Raw genomic sequence first — 9,100 nt, 5'->3', positions numbered from 1 at the left:
TGACACTTTTCAAGATCACTTGTATTCTCAGGAAACCAGTAGACATGTGTTCAACCCATCTTGAGGGTCGGCGTCGTCGTTTCATGTTTTCTACCTTTCAGTTATTTGTATTCAACTTTTGTACAAACAGAGTTTTGTAAACAATGTAATACTTGAAATCTCAATGTATGAATGTTTGTGTTGCTATGTTTCATTTATATTCAACTGTTATGATACTATACATGAAGTCACTCCATCCGCCCCCAGACGTTTACGCCGTTCTGGTTTGGGGGTGTGAAAGAGATGATGCAAATGATGCCTTAAACTAAGCTCCACTTGTACCACTACCGATTCCTACAATAATGGTGTACACTAGTGAGTCTCTAATAGAAATCTAACATTAGCATACTTAACTTCTACAATAGAAATTTGCCAATAATGTGTCAAAATTTTGATATTGATAAGTTATAAACATTTTCCTGTGAAAATTAAATTTCCATGAATCAATTGTTATATAACAATTTAAGTGGAAAATTCTCATTATTGAAATGTTAATATTTAACATTTTAAGAGGTGTTCCAATGATTAAATATTCAAAAACTAAATCAATTTAGTAATAAAATTTCCCAAACTTTGTATTTCAGTTTCAACTAAAGTCAAAGATGTTAAGATAAATATTCTTGAATTTTTTATTTGTCTAATTATTTTTCACCATTTTACTTTCTTGAATAATCACAAAATCACGGAAAAATAGTAAATTATCATGAAAAATTCTTATAACTTTTGTGAAACTATTTTACAGTGTACATAATCTGGGAAAATTATTGAAAGTTATTTTTGAATAGTAAATCGCTATTTTTAGAATTTAAGTGTGTTTAATACTAACAAAATAAAAATAAATAGTAAAAGGTTAAGATAAATCCCCAAAATCTTTATTTATGGTTATAATGTAATAAAAGATTCCTTGGTAATTGTTTTTGAATTTTGGATAAGTTTAACTATTTTTCACTTATTTAATTCTTTTAATATACATTAAATCTTGGAAAAATAGTAAAAGGCTATGGAAACTTTTTATAACTCGGAAACCGATTTTTGTTATTTATTTGTGCTTAATAACAATAAAATAAAAACTAAAGGTAAATAGTAATAACAATTTCTAAAACTTCATGCGGGGGGGGGGGGGGGGGGGGGGAGGGGGGGAGGGGGAGGCTTTGGTTTATAGTATAGGTCATTCATGAACTTTTCTACAATTTATTTACTATTTTAAATATTTTGTATGCTTTAACACTCTATTTTCTTACTATTTTCATGTAAAAATAAAGAAAATATATTTGGAGCTGAAAATTTCCAGAATGCATCTTCATACAATTTAATAGAAGTGAAAAACCATTTTCTTATCTTGGATGTCAAAAAACATGCCTAAAGGCTCAATATATTATGGAGAAAAACTTGGTTCTTGTGATTTTGGTAAAGGTTATTGATGTCTCTTTGAGAATTTTTGCAACATGTTCCGAAGACTTTTGAATCAACATCTTTTTGTCCCTCTGAAAATACGATATTAAGTGCTCAAATTAATTTTCCTAGATTTTTAGTGAGGAAAAAGTCCTTTCAACATGCAACACAAAACTAATATTCATAAGGAAAGTGCTGTTGGAGCAACAGTATTGTAAAAATTATTAAAAATCGAAATCTTAATGTTTTGCAGTGAGACAACTTGTGTTGGAAATCTAACTCATATTATTATAATTCAGAAAAAGAATCTCGATTTTTGGTTAAGAAATGGGTGAGATATAGCAGTTCAAAGTCAGGTAAATAAATCTGACAGATTGCATGCATGATGATAGGTTAGAAAAGTGAGTTTTCATCATTACTTTTAGTAAATCCTTTGAAATATTTTAAAGATATAATGATAAATGCATGCTCTAGTCATGTTTCTAGAGATCAAAACATTTAAACTTATCGAAATGCATACATGCATTTATGAACAAAATTTTGTTTCTCAAAAACTCTTGAGTTTGATGTTTTAATCCTTAAAATCGATTTTTGCACTAAGATCATGAACATGCAACCTTATTTATCATACATGCATGGTGTTAAAACACATCCATCATGTTATAAAAAGAATTTTAACCATAGGAAAACAATTTTGAAGAAGGTGAAGGAGTACAATATCCATTGTTTCTAATTGTTTCCAAGTTTCTACTAGGTTATAACTTAGCTTCTAGTTTCTAAGTCTAGTATGTGTCGTGCCTATACGTGCAACTAAGTTTATCCAAATCTAGAACTATCTCAAATTTTGATGGTTGTCATAGTCTCCCCCGGTTGAAATAATTTCTTCCTGAAATTCAATTCGTGACGTATTCTATTAGAACTTAGCCGAATACAAGTGTATAGTCGGAGAGTTGGTGACTTGAAGAACCTTTGATTAACTTCTCAAGGGAGATTTAAATGCTTTAGATATAATCATGTTAGGGTTTCCCTAATTCGAGTTCTAAGGTCTAGATTGTGAGAAATTAGGATCATGGAAATCATGATCCAACCATGGCGACCTAGTTGAAAATATTATCTTGTTAGATATTATCTAACTTAAAAGTGTGTTATAAGTTTTTCTAAAGCATCAACTGCATTGAGTGCTAAGTACGCATTGATCCTTGAGTTGCATTCTAAATTAGCATTAACTGTAAATTTGTCGCCTAATAAAGAAGAGATTAGGGACTATTTGGTCACTTGAGTCACTTCCGGGTTGGCTACTAAATCTGGAAAAGATATATTCTTAAACGGGAAGAGGTAGCACGAATGAAATAGAAATAATATATGGTAAGTTCCTAAGGATACGTACTAAAGGTAGGCAACGATGTTTTGGTACATCTCAAATGTAAAGGCTATTTAAGTGTCGTCTACAAAATAAATTACGAAACGACCGAGGATTTCCAAAGCTATAATTTCTATAATGGTGCTAATCTTCGCCAATAGATTCTAAGTGTCGTCCAAGATTTATACTTCTGTAAGCTCAGTGCTAATCTTCACCAGTAGATTCTAAGTCCTGAATAATTGAGTAAATTCCACATCGTATCTACAATATCCAGCTATGTAGTCCTGCAGGAAGCTGATAGTAGTGTTGAAAGCTCCGATGCTAGATTAATTTGATTGTCGATATTTGAGGTAACCAACAATGGTGAGAATTTCATTAGGATTGATTGAAGGAAAATCCACATCATTGATTAGGATGGTGGATTCCTTGTTCTAAGACACATAGAATCTGTAGAGAAGACAATCGAGATCAAATTTTATTTGAATCTTTTTACCATATCCGACAAACTTGGTAATTATGTTCTAAGACCACACTTCTTTTTGAGGTCATGCGTTTGTAGAATAAAAGGTATTAAATCTCTCACTTTCAATTCGGATGATAATTTCCGGATCATCAGATGGATGCAATGGTGCGAACTTGGCGTAAAAGTGTTTGTGAGGAGAAATTGGTAAGTTATCTGAAATGTTGGTTAGAAGCTCAAAACTCATGAAGGGCACAAAATTGATGTCATGTATGATTCCTTATTGGGAAATGGATAAATTCCCAACATTGGATTGGTATTATCATTTAACTCTTGAATCTGAATGCTTTCTTCAAGAGCTTGTTGCATTTGTTCTTTACACCAACCCTCAGACGTTTTTGATGACTTCACTGGGCTGTTTGCTTTGGTTGCAATCTTTTTCCCTTTGTCTTTAATTGGATTTTATTTAGTAGATATAGAGGAGATAATTTGATGACCAGATTGAGTGATGAGCAGCTTGGATGGAGGAGGGCCAAGGGCTCTTTAGGAAGTTCATCAAGTTTCCTGATGGGTCAATCTTCATCAACTGGAACAACCTCGGAGCACGAATTGGAGGAGGCGTTGGCTAATTAGCTCGAAAGGCATCAATGGCTAACTTGGTTTTAAACTTAGCCATATCTCAACTCGTTTTAAATGTTTCTACTAGAGTTGATGGTCAAATGACTGTGGACCATTTCTTCTTTTCTTCTTCAGAGAGGACTTTTGTGATGGAAGGTTGTTCCTTAATGGATTGTCTTCCGATAATTTCATTTTGCACAAGGTTAGTTTCATCAAACTCAACTTTTTCTTTAATATCTTCTACTTCAACTATCTCTTCATCAGTTGTTTCATCTCGGAGCTCAAATTTTGAGATAGGCTTCCATTAAACTATCTTATCTTGCCCTCTTGCATAGGAAGGCCCGGCCTCCAATATAAGCAGAGTATCTGATTTCAAGCCATCAAACCATCAAACAGTTGTTGGAAGCTAATGTTGATTTGCTTGGAAAGCGAATCATACGCATCGACTGTAGGAGCTTGGGCTTTGAGATTTTCGAAGGTTTCATCTAGGATGATAAAGCATTTCATCAAATTTGTGGTTCGTAGTATCCACACTATGTTAAGCTAATCAGTTGACTTTGATGAGAACTTCTTTCATAACCATATTCATTGCATCCTTATGAAGAATGTCCTTCTCTAATCGCTGAATTTATTTTTCATTTCAAACATGAGTCTACTTGATAAGCTCATTTGTAGCTGAAATCATGTCGTCGTGAATTTTTGAGCATTGTAGAAGTGGTGGATATGTGATGACCGAGTATTATCTAATTTTACAAGTTCAAATTAACTTAATTAAAATAATTAAATAATTACTAAAGTAAACAACTAGAATGATGATCTTAAATTAAGAATAAAGGATGCTTTCATTTAGCTTTGAATCCCTCCTATTTCCTATATTTGATTTCAAGACAGTGGATTAATATTGTTAGTTACCAAATCAAAGTTACTAGTCATCATGATCAGACTAACTAGCATAAGTCAATTCAATAACTTTAACCTTGATGATCATGCAATTTAAGGACACTAAATTGATTTTAAATGTTATTTAGACTCTGAATGATAGAATCTATAGACTACTATTCTTTGGGCAAGTCTAGTACTCAAGCAAATATTATGATCAAATATTGTTGTATAACACGGTTAAGCAAATAAATTATCAACTATATTATGAGATGACTAATCACTAGCTCTAAAAATTTTATGATCATAAATAGTTAGGTAAATCAATTTCATGCAAATAACTTTAGATTAACTACAGAATCTTGAGACAAGGCAATAAAGATAGAAACTTAAATATGCTAGATTTATATTTACCAAACAATATTTAAAGCTAAAACTAATTTCATCAATCCATAAAACAAGAAATCAACACATAGTAATTAAGATTTCATCTAATCTAACTAAAAGCAAGGGTTTTTAGCCCCTAAATACAGCTCAAAAACAAATAAACAAAAGTTACACCAAGTTAAACATCATTAAACTAAGCAAACTGAATGTGTAGATGTGAATCCTTGCTCCAATCTCGTTATCCTTTGATATCTTGTCGAGTTATGCCCTCCAAGGGTTCTTGGAAGGGTTTTTCCTAGTGAATAATCGTATCCCTAATGTCTCCCCATCTTGAAATCGATTTAATGTTCGGATATAAATACTTTCCTAAAATCTGACCACCATGACATTGTTCAAAGGCAGCACGTCGTGGTCTTCATGAATATCCCATATTCTCTAAGTTAGCTCATTTGTTTAGAATCTTCCATTCACCACATCATGGTAGATGATTCCCACATTGCGGTCTTCTGTCTTCAAGCCTTCTTGTGAGTACTAGAAATGATGCGCAAGGACAAGGTTTGAAAACTCAAACCTTGAGATAATCTTTAAGATCAATATATGCTTTTAATTAGATGTTCTAGTCAGATCTGGCAATACCAGTCGAGACTTGAAGTAAAGACTCAACAAGGTCCTCAAATATTAAATGAAGAAACTATGATTATAATCAGTGTAAAGATAGTAAATTAACAAGAGGAATGTTATGAAAGATCTTAACTTGAGAGAAAAGTGAAAGAGAGTTAAGATTTTTTTATATCTTTAGAGAAACAATCCGTGTATTTCTTGTCATTCAAACACTCCTTAAATAGGATAAGGAGGTACATTGTACAAACCTGTGATACACATCTAGGACTGGATAATAATCAACTACTAAAAACTGATTATCTAATGAATACAAAAGGCTAAGTCCTATGAAACCTTACATCACTAAAAAGACAAGAAGCAATAAATGTTTAAACAGACTTTTAATCTCGGATCATAGCACCATCTCAGAATGGTCTTCACTTCGGACTCCATCTCTACTTAGGAACTTGCTGACATCGAATCTTCAATGCTTGTCATTGCTAGAGGTTTACTTTTCTAGTTCCAACAATCTCCCCTTAAGTGAACTTAGCAATCTAGTCAGCTTAATTGGTTTCCTCTTGGATAAACACATAAGCTCTATACAACCAATCTTAGACTTCAAGATACCATTGGAGTTGACTTATGAACTTGGACTTTACATGTTCAGGGGCATCTGACTTAGCTGCATTTTTGATGAACTTTTCAAGAGATTTGGAAGGGAAAATATGTATGTCAAGGACTCGGAAGAATTCCTTCTTGTTTGTCTTCTTTTTTAAGTAAACATATCCCAACACAGGTTCATTTATTGGTCCTTTTTCCAATATTTTAGCTTCAGGCAGCTTGAAGTCAATTTTTCAAAGAACTTTTCAGTTCCGAACAAGTGAGCCATTTTGAAGTCGCATTTGCAAAACTCAGCTACATATTCCTTCAGATATTTTATAGCATCACTGTAGGCTGCAATGCTTATCTGATCATTTTGACGTGTTCGGAAATAAGTTGCAATAGTCAGGATGTTGTTTGAATTGATCGATGGGAAATCAGCATCAGTGATTGTGAGATTCGTTGTCTTGTTCTTGTTGGATTAGGTGTCTAAGCCCATAATTATTTTGGTATGTACTTGACCCGATTGTGAGCATGGACCTTTTAGGTTGCCTTCACCATAGCAACTGTAACGCCCGCAGATCTGGGCTAGTCAATTTAGAGACAATGAGCATCAAAAATAAGTTTTTGATGGAAGATATTTAGAAGGATTAATCTTAACCAAGTTATAGTATATGTTATAAGGGTTCCGTACATATAAAGAACGCCGAAATCCGAGTTATAACGAAGAAGTTATGGCCCGTCCAAGTTGTACGGCGAAACCGACACGACGCCGCTCAACGTAAAAAGTGAATTTTTGATACACTAATTTTTAGCCTTAGATATCTAAATGAAAGTTGTAATATATCTTAAACCAAGAGTGTGCATAAAAAGAACGTCAAAATCTGACTTCGTATGAGGAAGTTATGATTTTTCTAAGATTTGACATAGTAGTGCGCAGCCCGAAATTTGAATTTTAGATCGATCGATTTTTGGCCAACGCAACCTAAATGAGAATTGAAGATCTCATTAATAGTAGCGCAACGGTAAAAAGACAGACGAAAACGGACGTCGGATGAAGAAGTTATGAATTTTTAACGGACTTTTCCTGTCCTGACCTGTTAAAAATATAACTTTAAAAATAAATTCAAAAATTAGCCAACGAAGTCTAAATGAAAGTTGTAAAGTACATCTCCACCTACGTGTGGATATAAAGAGCGTCAAAAACAGAGTTCGTATGAACAAGTTACAAATTATAATAGCATATTTGCATATTAAAATAAAGTGTAAATCATATATACGTAGGCATATATATATATATATATATATATATATATATATATATACATATGTATATATCATTAGAAAGGTATCGACAATGCGGTCATTATACGACTATTTTTGAATACTTTCGACATTAGTTTAGTACAAATATCGTTAAATCTATTTAAAATAGTATCATAAAGGGGTGTTTAGTTGTTTATATAACTATAAGGTCATTAAGTAACTATGAGGGTAGTTTTTGAAAATTTAATTACTATAAATAAAAGCATTGAGCTCTCATATTTCTTGCACCATTCTCTTGATTCAAGAGTCTTTCTCTTCTTATCCCCCAAACATTTCGGTCCCTCGTGATTCGACTTCTCTTTCTGTAGTTTTAGTATAGTAAGGTGAGCGCTGAAGCGCTACACGAATCTTTCTTAGAAAGATTCAGCGACGAAGTTCTGCCCCTGCAGAGCCCGACTCCTAGCTAAAACCCCCTTGTAAGTAAGTTATGCTTACCCTATTTTAATATAGCTTATATTTAAAATTAGTATTGTTATTATGAACTTATAATAAATATTCGGGCTATTATTATGACTTATATAAGTGTCGTTATAATGTATTTTTAACTACTTGCGGTACAGGGAATCTGGTTTAAAGGGTCACATAGGGTTGTTGGATTTCAGAAGTGCTATATGCGAAAATGGTTCTGCCCTTCGGTGTTTAATGTCTGGCCCCTGTCTGTACATAGTGGTTGGAAAATATTGTTTAAAAGCTTATATAATAATAATAATAATAATAATAATAATAATAATAATAATAATAATAATAATAATAATAATAATAATAATAATAATAATAAGTCACGGTAAATATTAGACTAAAATCTAGTGATAATAATACTAGGTTTCGTCGAAGGAAATTATTTTTAAGAAGCGAAGCACTGTCTAAGTTCGGAATCACCACCTTAACAAGTGAGTGCATAGTCCCTTTCATGAACATGATTTTAATACAAGTATTGATTGAAGTGTTAAATATATTTTATGTGCGAATTATTTGATGTTGACTGAGATATGTGTTAAAGAACATACCTGACAATATATTATAATTTTGGATAAAGAGTAAACCTAAATTATTTATAAGGAATATTGGGTAGTATCTTCTTATGAGTACGAGTGAGATATACGCGGAGAATAGAACTTTAAAATATGCAATTGATCCGGGAGCATGGATTACATAGTCATTGTCCCTAGTCCGAGAGTATGGATTGGACATAGTCAATTGTCACTAATCCAGGAGTATGGATTAAGACATAGTCAGTTGTCCTTAACCCGGGAGTATGGATAGGACATAGTTATTGTCCCTAGTCCGAGAGTATGGATTGGACATAGTCAATTGTCACTAATCCGGGAGTATGTATTAAGACATAGTCAGTTGTCCTTAATCCGTGAGTATGGATAGGACATAGTTATTTGTCATTAATCCGGGAGTATGGATTTATACATAGACATTTGTGCCTAGTC

Source organism: Lactuca serriola, chromosome 2, assembly GCF_051521515.1.
Source record: "Lactuca serriola cultivar US96UC23 chromosome 2, Lser_US96UC23_V15, whole genome shotgun sequence".
In the NCBI taxonomy this organism is placed as follows: Eukaryota; Viridiplantae; Streptophyta; class Magnoliopsida; order Asterales; family Asteraceae; genus Lactuca; species Lactuca serriola.
The sequence above is the reverse complement of the archived record's forward strand: the minus strand, read 5'-3'. Positions refer to the sequence as shown.